The sequence below is a fragment of the Loxodonta africana genome, chromosome 3, assembly GCF_030014295.1.
Source record: "Loxodonta africana isolate mLoxAfr1 chromosome 3, mLoxAfr1.hap2, whole genome shotgun sequence".
NCBI lineage: Eukaryota > Metazoa > Chordata > Mammalia > Proboscidea > Elephantidae > Loxodonta > Loxodonta africana.
The window spans coordinates 13188446-13205117 of NC_087344.1; positions in this window are offsets into that span (position 1 = coordinate 13188446).

A 16672-nucleotide genomic window follows, 5' to 3' on the forward strand; every position below is an offset into this window, starting at 1 on the left:
CTAGGAATTCCCATTCATAAGTATAGAAACATTTAAGATTTAATCACCCAAAGCCTAACTGTTATGAAATGGTATATTTGTGCAAATCAAAAAAGTGAGTCAGAGCTGTGTGTTTAAACCCAGTAACCAGGAATATCAGTGTGTACATTCATTTTATCTCCATCAGAGGAAGGTTTCCAAAATGTCTGTTGTTGTTGTTGTTACATCCATCAAGTCAATTTTGGCTCATAGCGACACTATGTACAAGAGAGCAAAACAATGCCCAGCCCCACGCCATCCTCATGATCGTGTTTATGCTTGAGCCCATTACTGCAGCCACTATGTCAGTCCATCTCGTTGAGGGTCTTCCTCTTTTTTGCTGACCCTCTACTTTACCAAGCATAATGCCCTTCTTCAGGGGTTGGTCCCTTCTGATAACATGTCCAAACATATGAGATGAAGTCTTATCATTCTTACTTCTAAGGAGCATTCTGGCTGTACTTTTTCCAAGACAGTTTTTTTTGTTCTTCTGGCAGTACCTGGTATATTCAGTATTCTTCACCAACACCGTAATTCAAAGGCATTATTTCTTCTTTGGTAGTCCTTACTCATTGTCCATCTTTCACATGCATATGAGGCAATTGAAAATACCTTGGCATGGTTTGGCACATCTTAGTCTTCAAGGTTACATCTTTGCTTTTTAACATTTTAAAAAGGTCTTTTGCAGAAGATTTGCCAAATCCAATGTGTGGTTCGATTTCTTGACTGCCACTTCCATGGGCTTTGATTGTGGATTTAGGTAAAAGGAAATCCTTGACAATTTCAATCTTTTCTCCATTTATCATGATGTTGCTCATTGGTCCAGGTGTGATGATTTTTGTTTTCTTTATGTTGAGTTGTAATCCATACTGAAAGCTGTGGTCTTTGATCTTCATCAGTAAGTGCTTCAAGTCCTCTTCACTTTCAGGAAGCGAGGTTGTGTCATCTGTGTATCACAGGCTGTTAAGGAGTCTTCGTCTAATACTGATGCCCTGTTCCTCTTCATACAGTCCAGCTTCTCTGATTATCTGCTCAGCATACAGATTGAATAAGTATGGTGAAACGGTACAACCCTGATGCTTACCTTTCCTGATTTTAAATCATGCGATATCCTCTTGTTCTGTTCGAACGACTGCCTCTTGGTCTATGTACAAGTTCCTCATGAGCACAATTAAGTGTTCAGGAATTCTCATTCTTCACAATGTTATCAATAATTTTTTAAAATCCACACAGTCAAATGCCTTTGCATAGTCAATAAAACACAGGTAAATATCTTTCTGGTATTCTCTGCTTTCAGACAGGATCCATCTAAAATCAGCAGTGATATATACCTGATTCCATGTCCTCTTCTGATTTCAGCTTGAATTTATGCAGTTCCCTGTCATACTGCTGCAACTGTTTTTGAGTGATCTCCAGTAAAATTTTACTTGTGTGTGATATTAATGATATTGTTTGATAATTTCCGTATTCTGCTGGATCACCTTTCTTTGGAATGGGCACAAATTTGGATCTCTTCCAGTTGGATGGCCAGGTAGCTGTCTTCCAAATTTCTTAGCATAGATTGGTGAACACTTCCAGCGCTGCACGTGTTCACTGAAACATCTCAATTGGCATTCCGTCAATTCCCAGAGTCTTGTTTTTCACCAATGCCTTCAGTGTAGCTTGGAATTCTCTCAGTACCATTGGTTCCTGATCATATTCTACCTCTTGAAATGGTTGAACGTCAATTTGGTACAGTGACTCTGTGTATTCCATCTTGTTTTGATGCTTCCTGTGTCGTTTAGTATTTTCCCTGTAGAATTCTTCAATATTGCAACTAGAAGCTTGAATTTTTCCTTCAGTTCTCTCAACTTGAGAAATGCTGAATGTGTTCTCCCCTTTTGGTTTCTATCTCCATTTCTCTGCATATTTCACCATAATACTTTATTTTGTCTTCTTGAGCCATTCTTTGAAATCTTCCATGCAGCTCTTCTACTTCCAGCATCACACCAAAATGCAAGCCACCACAGTACAACAAACTGAACAGACGCTGGGTCCGAAATGCCTAAAGAGTTAAAACATTAGGGGTTCTGGAATAATACCATAAATTTCATACTAGTCCTTCAGATCCTTTTCAAGATTTTAGTAGCTTAAGAGTCATTTTTACATCAGTTAAAACAGGCATCCTTCTGTGTTTCAGAAGTTTCCAATCCATTAAATTAAAAAATTGTTACTGGAAACATAACAAACTGATACCAAAATTTCCTTCCAGTGGAAACTGTGACCCTGAGAACTTAAAATATACTCATCTGTGGTGTTTTAGAAAAGCTAATATGGATCATGCCCGTGAAGAACTCTGGGACTAAGCAAGAGTGACTGATTGGACAGTAACCTCATCCTTAATTAGACAAGGACACTGACCAGACTTCTGTCTCTTTCTCCCTCTGGGAAGATATTGGGTAGCCCCTACTGGAAGGAACGCAGTGGTTATGTGGCACTAATCTCTGGCCATGGCTGACTCCCACCCCTCACTGGCTGGGTACTTGCCCTCTATGCTTTCCTTGGATCCATTCTCACATTTCAAAGGTTATACTTGCCCCTTACAATGAACCTATTTGGAGGGGGCAGTGGAGTAAAAGGTCTGTATTTTCTTGGTGGGATTACTCGCCTGCCATTTTTACTCTTAGTGTTGGCAATATTATGACCAAAACTGAGATTCCAGAAAAGTTTATCACCAGTCCCCTAAATGACACTGAACTTGGGCTTGCTACTCTCAGTGAAGAAACTGCTGTCTTGAGAATAGTGGTGCTCCAGAACAGAATGGCTTTGGACATGACAATGGCGGCCCAAGGAGGCACCTGTTCTTTATTAAAAACTGAATGTTGTGTACATATTCCTGGCAATGCAGCCATCGTAAACCACTCCCTTGTCCACTAACAAACCCAATTAGATTGCATAGAATACATGGGGGATGACACCTAGTGGATGGCGATTAAGGGGTGGTTCTCTGGGTGGGGAACATGGTGGAAAAAATTACTACTTGCACTTCTTTGCATTGTAATAGGTGGAATCATTTTCTGAACTCACTTATCTTGCTGGTGTGGTGCATGTTTGTATGTCTGCAATGCTTTAATAAACTAGGGAAGAAAGCCCTGCTCTCATTTCACCCCCACCTTGCAGGCTCAGGGAAGCAGTGGGCACATGGGATTATAAGAGCCATGCAGGAAGGGGCAGATTGCAGGTTGTTAGACATATCCATTATGGATCCTGTCCATGAAGGACTCTGGGATTGAGCAAAGGCACCTGACAGAAAGTAACTCTACCAGTGGTTAGATGAGGACATTAACCAGACTCCCCTCCTCAGGGCCATTTCCATCCCCCTACCCCCTCGGTTTTCAGACTTCCCTTTCCCCTCCCATCCTTCTGTGACGCTACTCCTGGGGTCCTGATATCACATTCCTTTCCCCCTTTGTAATCACCCACTCTTTGAGTAATAAGTGGTAGAGTAAAGGCCCCCAGCACACACCAATACCATAACCTAAGTTAATGACCAGTGCTTTGCAGTTTCTCCCATAGGAACCTGTGCTGCCCTTCTGTACATAAATTTCCCCTAATGAAAAGCCTTTAGTCCAATCAACCTGGTTTTCGATGCCTATTTTTTCAGAGTCTGAACGAAGCCTTCCCAAGGATGTTTAGGGGCGGCTTCACCCCATGACTCTAGATTACACGTGTAGTGTTGCCCTGGCTGCCGGCCAGGCAGGAGAAATCATTATCTCATACTTTAGCTGCTTTAGCAAACACACACACACACACACACACACACACTTTCAGATTTTAATCCAAAACTGTGGGGAGCAGTCAGAAATTTTAGAAATGTAATACCAGTTCTAGGCACAGGGAGCCTGGGAGGACAGGGACCTGGGTATCATGCTTCTTGCTCACCTGAAAGACTCAAACAAAACCATTCCCCACTGGAAAAACTGATGGTTTTGGAGCCCCCAGACATGATCCAGCTGGACTCACTCTCCTGCCTCATTCCTGTGCTGAGGTCATGAGGGTGCTAAGCCCCACATAGAACCCATACAGAGTCAGGGTTCTTCCCCAGATAATTGTCTCTCCCTTTCTTTACCCCATCACCCTGTGTGAGAGGTGGAGCTATGGCTTCAGAACTGTACAGAAAACGCTCCAGTGCCTGCGGGAGGAACACTGTTTACAGCGAAAGGACAGGATAGCTCTGGAGGGCCTGGGGCTCAGGCTCTTCAGCCAGAGCTGCTCCATCTTCACACTCTGCCCAGGACATTCTGTCGTTCAACGCAGAGCACTGAGGCCCAGGGTGGGGTTGTAAGGCTGCATGATGACAGCTCTGAGAGTCACATGTGAAAAGTAACCCCAGGCATCCAAGGCTTCAGAATCCACATATGTGTAGAGGAAGGGTCCAGTGACAGTGGAACAGGGCCTTAGGATGCCATTTAGGATTGGCCTCCTCTGCCACCTTTTACCTCATAGAAACACACAGCACGGGAGCACACAGCTGGTCCCCCACCAAATCATATTTAGCCTCCCCCCTTGTACTAAGAATTAGCCAGTTCTCTGTGGTACTCATCATATCGTGGCTGCAGCTTCTGGATGTTAAGTGAATGTCCTCCTGGAGCCCAAGAAGTCACTTAAGTGGGAGGGATGGGAGTGGAGGCAGAGCCACTGAGCAGATTGGAAGCAGTTGAATAATGTTTGGTCCACATACCAGTCAGAGCAGTTGAAACCTTACTTGTGATAGCAAGGATGTACAAGATGGTTGCCCTGGGTACCCAGCTGCTTAGACTGGACTAGTTCTCCCTTTGCCATACCTGGGACCTGAAATGGAAGAAGACTGGGAGGAGACAGTGTTGAGCAAGGGGGCATGACAGGTCCTTAGCCTGCAGCTCTTTCCCTGAGCAGGACTTCCAGTCTCAAGGCAGTGCTCCACCCCGAGTGCATTTGCTGTTTAAGGCAGAACAGGCTCCAGCCTTCCAGAGCACACACCTGCATTCTTCACACAGCTACTCAAGCCTCTTCCTTTTGGTAACAGGATCACAGAAGGAGGAATTTACTCATCCCAGAGAAGCATCCAGGGCAAGTCTTGAAAACTTGACTCTGATTTTCTCCAGGGACTGAGGGGTTCAAGGATGAGTTTATATGTTCACCTACATAACGTTGCCCCTTGTAGATCAGCACATACACTATTATTTGATATCAACGTGGGTGAATTTTCAGGGAGAACACATTTTTCAAATTTGGTCAATGCACTCATCACGCTTCATTGATTTTTAACTACGTGCAGCTAAATCTCTTCTACTGATCTTTGCTTTGGTTTTTAACTTTCATTTCATATATACCATTGTAATATGTGATCAGTATTTGTCCTGTTGATTTTGCAATTTCATTATTACCCCTGTGTTTTTTTTTTTTGTTGTTGTTCTGTTTTTTGGCTCTCAGGCCATTGACACCACCAGTCCCCAAGCTTTCAAGGAATCTGGGAGGATTCCTAACACTTTCTCTTTCAGCGTTATAACAAATCAATCAACAAACAAATCAGAAAATCATTAAGTTTTCTCTAAGGAGCCTTCTTCTGCCTCTGTTCCCATCCCCTTTCCCCCCCAGCTCCCCCATCCAGCTGACTCTCACTCTTTTATTTCTTCGTTTTTTTAAATTATTTTATCTGATTTTTCTTCAACTATATTGGTGTCAACTGCCTTATCCTTCAACTCCCCCACTCTGCATTCCAGTTGCTCGATTCTGCCCCTCTGACTTCCTATTGAGTTGTCTAATTCTGTAATTTTACTGTTAATCATTTGGATTTCTGAATGTTGTCTCTCTATGGATTCTTGCAGCTTATTAATTTTTCCACTATGTTCTTGGATAATCTTTTTGAGTTCTTCCACTGCTTTATCAGTGTGTTCCTTGGCTTTTTCTGTAGATTGCCTAATTTCATTTCTGATGTCATCCCTGATGTCTTGAAGCATCCTGTATATTAGTTTTTTATATTCTGCATCTGGCAATTCCAGGATTTTATCTTCATTTGGGAAAGATTTTGATTCTTTAATCTGGGGAGTTGTAGAAGCAATCATGGTCTGCTTCTTTATGTGGTTTGATATCGACTGCTGTCTCTGAGCCATCTATAAGATATTGTAATGATTTATTTTATATTTGCTCACTGAGTCTTATTTTGTTTTGTTTTCTTTCAGTATACCCAGACCAGACGGGCTACTTGATTGCGCTGTCTTGATTGTTGTAGCCTTTGAATCACTTATGTCCTATTACCTGCTGGTCTTGGCTGTTACCAGATGTATAAGCCTTAGAGTCCATTCACTATTCTTGAATAGAATCAGCTTAGGTGTTCTGATTTTCGGCCACCAAGTGTCTGGTATAGACTGTCACCTATTAACTCAGAGAAGTAGTGGTGATAGTTGTATGCACCGGATTCTAGTAGCAGCAGGGGTTCACACTCCAGGGGGGCAGGATGCTTTGTGTCTCTATTCCTAAAGCACTATGGTGGGTGGGCTCTGCAGCTGTACCTTAGGCACCCAATGCATGTACCTCTAAAGACTGGTAGGTGTCAGTATCCTCAGACCCCTTTGGCAGCTGGCTAGGTGGTTTGGGTGGAGTTTCAGCCCTCAGTTCCCAGTTGTGGATCAGTGAGGGCTTTGTTTAATAGGTAGAGATATCAGACCTGGAAAACTTGTCTTTCCAGTGATCTGCTAAAACAATTACAGTCAGATCTCTATCAGAATTGCTATATAATAATAGATCTCTATTATAATTGCTATTATAATAATAGCCACCTTGTTCCCTGTAGGGATGAAAGCCAAAGACTGTGGATCTCATATGCTTGGCTGGAGCTGGTTCTGTATTTTTATTCCAGTTTAGGGAAGTCAGGGAAGGATTTTTCATCCCTGGGATTTTAGTAGCTGCTTCTCTCAGGCCAGGAGAATGGGTTAGGAAAAGAAGAAAAAAAGCTAAACCCCAGAGCACATCACTCCCTGGCCATGGAAATTCCAATGTTAATGAAGCCACCTGGGACAGGGAGGGGAGGCATCAGATAGATAGGAGATAGTAGCACCCAGCAATAAAGACAAAGCTGCTTATCTTGCTCGGTGATGACTGTTTTATCTGAGATTCCCAAGGGGCGTGTAGGCTGTGTACACTGGCTGGGTTGAGATTGCCCCCAAGGGTCAGGCCTGCGTCCTGTGATTGTGCTGTCTCAGAAGCCGTGGTCAGCTCCTCCGCTCCCAGTCCAAAGCCCAGAACCAAGGTTCCCCGGCTGGGACGCCGCACTCCAGGCTCCAAAACCAGTCCCTGGCTCCCAGTGACTTCTCCTCCTGTCAGCTGCGTTGTTGTGCTGCCTGTATGCACTGGCTGGGCTTCCCCTGAGGTCACTTGAGGGGGCTAGGGCTGCGTCCTGTGTTTCCACCATCTCAGGAAGCCGTGCTCAGCTCCCCTGTGCCCAGTCCAAAGCCCAGCGCCAAGATTTTCTGACTGGGACACTGGATCCAGTCTCTGAAAACAGTCACTCCTTCCCTGTCTTGCTCGTTCTCTCGTTAGCCATGTCATTGTGCAGCCTGCTTGCACTGGCTGAGTCTCTACCGAGGTTACCCCGGGGGCTAGGGGTTAGGGCTGTGTCCCATGCCTGGCCTGCCTCAGCAAGCCACAATCAGCCCCGCCACTCAGCACCAGGGAACCACGAGGGCTCAAGGCTGTGGAGCGGGATGCCGGTTCCAGAAGAGGTCGCTGCTTCAGGGTGCGGCTTTTTACTCCCCTCTCACTCAGGTCAACTCTTTAGATCTGTGTTTGATGGTCAGGGTTTGTAGGTTGTCACGTAAGTGATCGAGTCACTTGTTTTTCTGAGTCTTTGTTGCAAGAGGGATCCGCGGTAGCTTCTACCTAGTCAGCCATCTTGGCCCCGCCTCTCCACTCTTTTATTTCTTGATCTCAGTATAAATGTTCTTTCTCTTGCATGACCATTATACCAGTGTCTCCCATTTAAGTATTATCTTGCCTTTTATTATTTTCTCTCACAGTGCTAATTTTAATCCACAACTTTATTTGTATATTTACTTTCAGCATAAACTGGGAACTTGTTAGGTATGTAGACTTTCAAGCTACACCCCAGATCTACTAAATATAAGTCTGTATTTTAATGCACCCTTGTTATCCACATCCAAATGCAACTTTGAGAAGCACTCACTGTTCCTTAGCCTGGTAACTCAAGGAATGAGCATCTTATCGACTGAGATGCCCTTTCAACCATCTACATCTACAGTATATCACCCACTGTCTTCCTGATCTACAAACAATCTCCATGTCTAGGCCACCTCACAGTCCTCCTTAGCTTGTTTATAACAAGCTCCTGCTTGACATCATTCATTTATGGATGCGTTTCCAAAATCTATTTGCAGTACAAGAACTGGAGTGTTCCATTTTAAATCACAAATATATTCACATCCATCCCTGCTTCATGCCCGTTGATGGCTGCCCACTGCCCTTCAAAAAGCCCAGAGTGGTCAGCATGATTCTTAACAATTTGCTACCATTGCTTCTTCCAGTCTGGCTCACACAACACCCCCCAACCTCAACCCACACTTTGTTTTCTTTGCTCCAATCATCTCTTTTATCAAACAATGGATAATAATGCACTTTGCTGCTTCAGGGATTTACACACTCACTTTTCCCAATTGAATTACTCTTTCCATGCTCACCCATCACAGATGCTATCAACCCTGCTCATATATCTAACTAACCATGTATATAGCTAAATCCAACTAATTTTATAAGTCTTCACTTAAACAATTTTCCCTTTCAAGCAGTCTAACCTGACTCTTGGGTTAGAACAATTTTCCCTTTCAAGCAGTCTAACCTGACTCTTGGGTTAGGTTCTTTCATTACAGGTATCAGATGTCCCTTGTTTTTCATGATGTATTTAAAACTGTCTCCCATGCTAGAGTATAAATCTACGGGCAGACACTCTGGGTTTTGTTTTCTTGTTCTTTCAGGACTATGACATGGGTCACACACAGAATAATCAACACACAGGTTACCACTTGTTGTGTATACTGTTGAGCAGCACTATCCAGTGGAACTTTCTTTGAAGATAGGCATGGGTTGTCTCTGTACAGTTCAGTATGGGAGCCACTAGCCACATGTGGATATTTACCACTGAACACGTGACTAGTGCAAACAGGGAACTGAATTATTTTAGATTTAAATAATTTTAACTGAAATAGCCGCATCTGGCTAGTGGACATCACAGCTCTAGTGGACTCACCAGAACCCTAAGTGACCAACAGAGCAGAGAGGGTGAGAGGGCTGCCATTACCACAATGCAGAGCTTCACGGCTTTTAGCTTGCTGGAAGCCTGTCACATAGGGAAATAGAGTAGATAAAAGCAAAGGTAACATTCAAAAAGAATTTGGTTATATTTACATGGTTAAGATTAATGTCAACCTGAATTGGATTTACCACATTCTTAAAAGTGCAATATTTAAACACAGAAATAAGTGAGAATAACTGAGGCAACAGAGGGTGAACTCTCTGAGGAGGTGACATTTGAAGTTAGACCTGAATTAGGAGAATAATGGGTTTCCTATGGTAAAAAAGTATTCTCTAATCACAGGAAATACCTGGGACAAAGGATGAAAGGCAGGGAAAATCTTGACATATCTGTAAAAGTTTTTTAAAAATGTGTCAAGAGCTTACTTAACATGGGGGTGAGCGTTACAAATTTAAGTCAGAGAGCTATACATAAGCCTGAACATGTAGAGTCTTCTTGGCCGATGTAAAAAATATATAGATTTTATTCTATATGTGATTGATAGCTTACTAGCTTTATATTTTTGAAATATGCTTCTTGCTGTTGAGTGGGGATCATACCTTCTTGTGATAAGATAAAAAGTGGAGGAAAGTTCAGAAGATGTTTTCCTAAGGGACATCTCTAAGAGTAGCTTGGACTAGGGTTGCAGCCATGAAGACAGTGGTTATATTTTGGTTGTAAACCAACAGGACTTGGTACTTTCCTGAAGGTGGAAGATGAGAGAAATGTACCCCACCCCAAGCTGGCTTCAGTGGGTTTTGATTTCCCCAGCCCTGAGATAGATCCTGCAGGCTGAGCACTCTGAGCCATTCTCCTGGCCTTGGAGAAGGAATAAATTCACAATTGGGGGAAAAGATAATCTGCCAGCTCCACTAACCTGGGGAGCTCAGGACAGAAGTGGCTCCTGTCCAGGCATAAATGGTCTGTGGACTTTGAACACCTTTCCCCCTGCATGGACCTGTGTGGGCATATTTCAGGAGAATAGGCCCTTATTGCCAGACTGCAACTGTTTCAGCTGTGCCGTGGAGAGGTGGGTGTTAGATGTTTGACACCACTTTGCCTCTTGAACAGGATCCTCACCTACCCATATCAGGAGCCTAAGGACTTGAGGCTCCACTCAGGTCACCAGGCCACGTGCGATGGGGGTCCAAGGAAAACTGGTACCTCCCAGTCCTTATAACCAAAAGCACTGGGTGACCATGGTCCATCTGCAGAACCTACCCACCTGTGCACTCTACGGAACAGGGACGTGCTTTCCTCACACTCGGGGGATGGCTGTCAGCCCCTGCCTTGTTTAGAGTGTGACCCCCTGTTGCAACCAGATACTGGTATGTACACCAGTCGTCCCTGCCCCTCTAAGACTATAGGACAGAGCCTGTTGATGACCAGCTACCTGGGCTCTGGAGCTGAATCCATACAAGAAAAGTGAATGGACTCCTGATACACCTGAGAACAGCTCTAGCCATCTGGTGACAGGACATTAAAGATTCAAAGGTGAAAATAAGCTAGCTTGCTCAAGGAACCTCTTTGGGAATATCAAAACACAAAGGAAGAAGCTATGATACAGTAAGCAAACATAAAAGAAACTAATACAATAACTTCTGGATGGCTCAGAGACAACAGTCAATATCAGATCACATAAAGAAGCAGACTATAATCGCTTCAACAAGCTCTCAAAACAAAGAATGAAGAAATCTTGATGAAGGTGCCTTCCTGGAACTACCAAATGCAGAACACAAAAGATTAACATACAGAACTTTTCAGGACATCAGGAATGAGATCAAGGAGCAGATCAGACAATGCGCAGAACATACCAAGGAACACACAGATAAAGCAGTTGAGGAAATTAAAAAGATTATTCAAGAACATAATGAAAAATTTAATAAACTGCAAGAATCCATAGAGAGATAAAAAAAAAAGAGAGAGATAGCATTCAGAAATTCAGAAGATCAACAATGAAATTACAGAATTAGACAACTCAGTAGAAACTCAGAGGAGCAGAACTGAACAAGTGAAAGGCAGAATTGGTGAGATTGAAGATAAAGTTCTTGGCACCAATATATTTGAAGAAAAATCAGATGAAAGAACTTAAAAAACTGAAGAAACCCTAAGAATCCTGTGGGACTCTATCAAGAGAAATAACCTATGAATGACTGGAGTACCAGAACAGGGAGGGATAAGAGAAAATACAGAGAGAATTGTTGAAGATTTGTTGGCAGAAAACTTCCCTGATATTGTGAAAGATGAGAAGATATCTATCCAAGATGCTCATCAAACTCCACATAAGGTAGATATTAAAAGAAAGTCACCAAGGCATCTTATAATCAAACTTGCCAAAACCAAAGATAAAGAGAGACTTTTAAGAGCAGCTAGGGATAAACAAAAAGTCACCTACAAAGGAGAATCAATAAGAGTCAGCTTGGACTACTGGCAGAAACCATATAGGCAAGAAGGCAATGGGATGACTTATATAAAGCATTGAAGGAAAAAAATTGCCATGCAAGAATCATATATCCAGCAAAACTGTCTCTCAAATATGAAGGAGAAATTAGGACATTTCCAGATAAACAGAAGTTTAGGGAATTTCATAAAAACCAAACCAAAACTACAGGAAATACTAAAGGGAGTTCTTTGGTTAGAAGATCAATAGTATGAGGTATCAACCCAAGACTAGAACACTGGACAGAGCAATCAGATGTCAAACCAGAAACGGAAATCACGAAAATAAATCAAGGAAAAAAAAACTCAAAACAGGGAAACAGCGATGTCATTATGTAAAAGAAACAACATTAAAACCATAAAGAGGAAGTAAGAAATGTAGTCATAGATCTTTCATATGGAGAAGAAGTCAATGCAATAAAAAGAAATGAAAGTTAGGTTTAGACTTAGAAAAATAGGGGTAAATATTTAGGCAGCCACAAAGGAGACTAACAATCCTACTCATCAAAATAAAATACAAGAAAAAAATAAAGACTCAGCAGAAAAAAAAATAAAAAACAACAAATAAGAGGAAAAGACAATATATAAAGATAAACGTTTCAGTACAAAAAATTAAGTGGGAAGAAGAAACTGTCAACAGCACACAAAAAAGACATCAAAATGAGAGCACTAAATTCATACCTATCCATAATTACACTGAATGTAAATGGACTAAATGCAGCAATAAAGAGACACAGAATGGCAGAATGGATTAAAAAACACGATCCATTTATATGCTGCCTATAAGAGATACATCTTAGACTTAGAGACACAAACTAAAACTCAAAGAATGGAAAAAATATAGCAAGCAAACAACAATCAAAAAAGAGCAAGAATGGCAATATTAATTTCTGACAAAATAGACATTAAAGTTAAATCCATCATAAAGAATAAGAAAAGACTATATAATGATTAAAGGGACAATACACCAAGAAGAGAAAAACATTAAATATTTATGCACCCAATGAAAGGGCTGCAAGATACATAAAACAAACTCTAGTAGCAGCAGTGAAAAGTGAGATAGACAGCTCCACAATTGTAGTAGGAGATTTCAATGCACCACTTTTGGTGAAGGAGAGAACATCCAGAAAGAAGCTCAATAAAGACACAGAAGATCTAAATGCCACAATCAACCAACCTGACCTCATAGACACATACAGAAAACTGCACCAACAGCAGCCAAGAATACTTTCTTTTCCAAAGCACATGGAACATTCTCTAGACTAGACCACATCCTAGCTCATAAAGCAAGCCTCAGCAGAATCCAAAACATCAAACTATTACAAAGCATCTTCTCTGACCATAAGGCCGTAAAGGTGAAATCAATAATAGGAAAAGCAGGGAAAAGAAATGAAAAACTTAGAGACTGAACAATACCCTGCCTAAATACGACTGGGTAATAGAAGATGTGAAGGATGGAATAAAGAAATTAGTAGAATCCAATGAGAATGCAGGCACTTCCTATCAGATCCTTTGGGACACAGCTAAGGAGTGCTCAGAGGTCAATTTATATCAATAAATGCACACATCCAAAAAGAAGAAAGGGCCCAAATCAAAGAATTATCCCTACAGCTTGAACAAATACAAAAAGAGCAACAAAAGAAACCCTCAGGTACCAGAAGAAAGCAAATAAAAACTAAAGCAGAATTAAATGAAATACAGAACAGAAAAACAATCCAAAGGGTTAACCAGACCAAAAGCTGGTTCTTGGAAAAAATTAACAAAATTGATAATCCATTGGCCAAACTGACAAAAGAAAAACAGGAGAGGAAGCAAATAACCCAAATAAGAAATGAGATGCGCGATAGTACAAGAGACCCAACTGAAATTAAAAGAATCATTTTAGATTACTACGAAAAATTATACTCTAACAGATTTGAAAACCTAGAAGAAATGGATGAATTTCTAGAAACACTCTACCTACCTAAACTAATACAAACAGAGGTTGAACATCTAAATAAACCCATAACAAAAGAAGAGATTGAAAAGTTAATTGAAAACCTCCCAACTAAAAAAAGCCCTGGCGCAGACGGCTTCACTGTAGAACTCTCCCAAACTTTCAGAGAAGAGTTAATACTACTACTACTAAAGGTATTTCAGAGCATAGAAAAGGACGGAATACTCCCAAACTCATTCTATGAAGCTAGCATATCCATGATACCAAAATCAGGTAAATACACCACATAAAAAGAAAATTACAGACCTTTATTCCTCATGAACTTAGATGCAAAGATCCTCAACAAAATTCTAGCCAATAGAATTCAACAACATATCAAAAAAATAATTCAGCATGAGTAAGTGGGATTCATACCAGGTATGCAGGGATGGTTCAACATTAAAAAAACAATTAATGTAATTGATCATATAAATAAAACAAAAGGCAAGAACCACATGATTTATCAATTGATGCAGAACACACATTTGACAAAGTTCAACACCCATTCATGATAAAAAAAAAAACTCTCAGCAAAATAGGAATTGAAGGAAAGCTCCTTAATGTAGTAAAGGACATTTATACAAAGACAGCCAACATCATGCTACATGGAGAGAGCCTAAAAGCATTCCCCTTGAGATCAGGAAGCAGAAAATGATGCCCCTTATCACCACTCTTATTCAACATTGTGATAGAGGTCCTAGCCAGAGCAGTTAGGCTAGATAAAGAAATAAAGGGCATCCAGAATGGTAAGGAAGAAGTATCTCTATTTGCAGATGACATGATCTTATACACAGAAAACCCTGAAGAATCCTTAAGAAAACTACTGAAATAGAAGAGTTCAGCAGAGCATTTGGATACAAGATAAACATACAAAAGTCAGTTGGATTCCTCTGCACCAACAAAAAGAACATCAAAGAGGAAATCACCAAATCGATACCATTTATAATAGCCCCCGGGAAGATGAAATACTTAGAAATAAATCTTACTAGAGACGTAAAACACCTATACAAAGAAAACTACAAGACAGTACTGCAAGAAACGAAAAGAGACCTACATAAGTGGAAAAACACACCTTGCTCATGGATGGGAAGACTTAACATTGTAAAAGTCTATTCTACCAAAAGCAGTCTATAGATACAATGAAATTCGATCCAAATTCCCACAACATTTTTTAATGAGTTGGAGAAACAAATCACCAACTTCATATAGAAGGGAAAGAGGCCCCGAATAAGTAAAGCATTACTGAAAAAGAAGAATAAAAGTGGGAGGCCTCATTCTTCCTGACTTTAGAACCTACTATACCGCTTGCTACTGGTACAACAACAGAGACATAGACCAATGGAACAGAATTGGGAATCCAGAGATAAATCCATCCAATGGAACAGACATAGACCAATGGAACAGAATTGAGAATCCAGACATAAATCCATCCAGATATAAGCAGCTGATAATTGACAAAGGCCCAAAGTCAGTTAAATGACAAAAAGACAGTCTCTTTAACAAATGGTGCTGGCATAACTGGATATCCATCTGCAAAAAACTGAAACGAAACCCATACCTCACACCATGCAGAAAAACGAACTCAAAATGGATCAAAGACCTAAATATAAAATCTAAAATGATAAATATCATGGAAGAAATAATAGGACCAACGCTAGGAGTCTGAATACATGGCATAAACAGTATACAAAATATGACTAACAGTGCAGAAGAAAAACTAGGTAACTGGGAACTCCTAAAAATCAAACACCTGTGCTCATCAAAGCCTTCACCAAAAGAGTAAAAATATTACCTACAGACTCGGAAAAAGTTTTTAGTTATGGCTTTTCCAATCAGAATCTGATCTCTAAAACCTACACGATACTGCAAAAACTCAACTACAAAAAGAGCAATAACCCAATTAAAAATGGGCAAAGGATATGAACAGAAATTTCACTAAAGACATTCAGATAGCTAACAGATATATGAGGAAATGCTGATCATTACCCATTAGAGAAATGCAAATCAAAAATACAATGAGATTCCATCTCACTCCAACAGTGCTGGCACTAATCGAAGAAAAAACAGCAAATGATAAATGTTGGAGAGGTTGTGTAGAGACTGGAACATTTATATGGTGCTGGTGGGAATGTAAAATGGTACAACCACTTTGGAAATCGATTTGGTGCTTCCTTAAAAAGCTTGAAATAGAACTACCATACAATCCAGCAATCCCACTCCTTGGAATATATCCTAGAGAAATAAGAGCTTTTACAGAAACAGATATATGCACACCCATGTTCACCGCAGAACTGTTTACAATAGCAAAAAGATGGAAGCAACCATGGTGCCCATCAAGGGATAAATGGGTACATAAATTATGGTATACTCTCACAATGGAATACTACACATCCATAAAGAACAATGATGAATCCTTGAAACGTTTCTTAACATGGAGGAATCTGGAAGGCATTATGCTGAGTGAAATTAGTCCATTGCAAAAGGACAAACATTATATGAGACCACTATTATGAGATATTGAAAAATAATTTAAACAGACAAGAAAATATTCTTTGATGGTTACGAGAGTGGGGAGGGAAGGTGGGAGAGGGGTATTCACTAATTAGGTAGTGGATAAGAACTATTTTAGGTGACGTGAAAGACAACACACTACAGGAGAGGTCAGCACAACTGGACTATACAAAAGCAAAGACATTTCCTGAATAAACTGAATGCTTCGAAGGCCAGCATAGCAGTGGCAGGGGTTTGGGGACCATGGTTTCAGGGGACATCTAGGTCAATTGGCATAACAAAATGTATTAAGAAAACATTCTACATCCCACCTTGGAGGGTGGCGTCTGAGGTCTTAAACGCTACTAATCGGTCATCTAAGATGCATCAATTTGTCTCAACCCACCTGGATCAAAGGAGAATGAAGA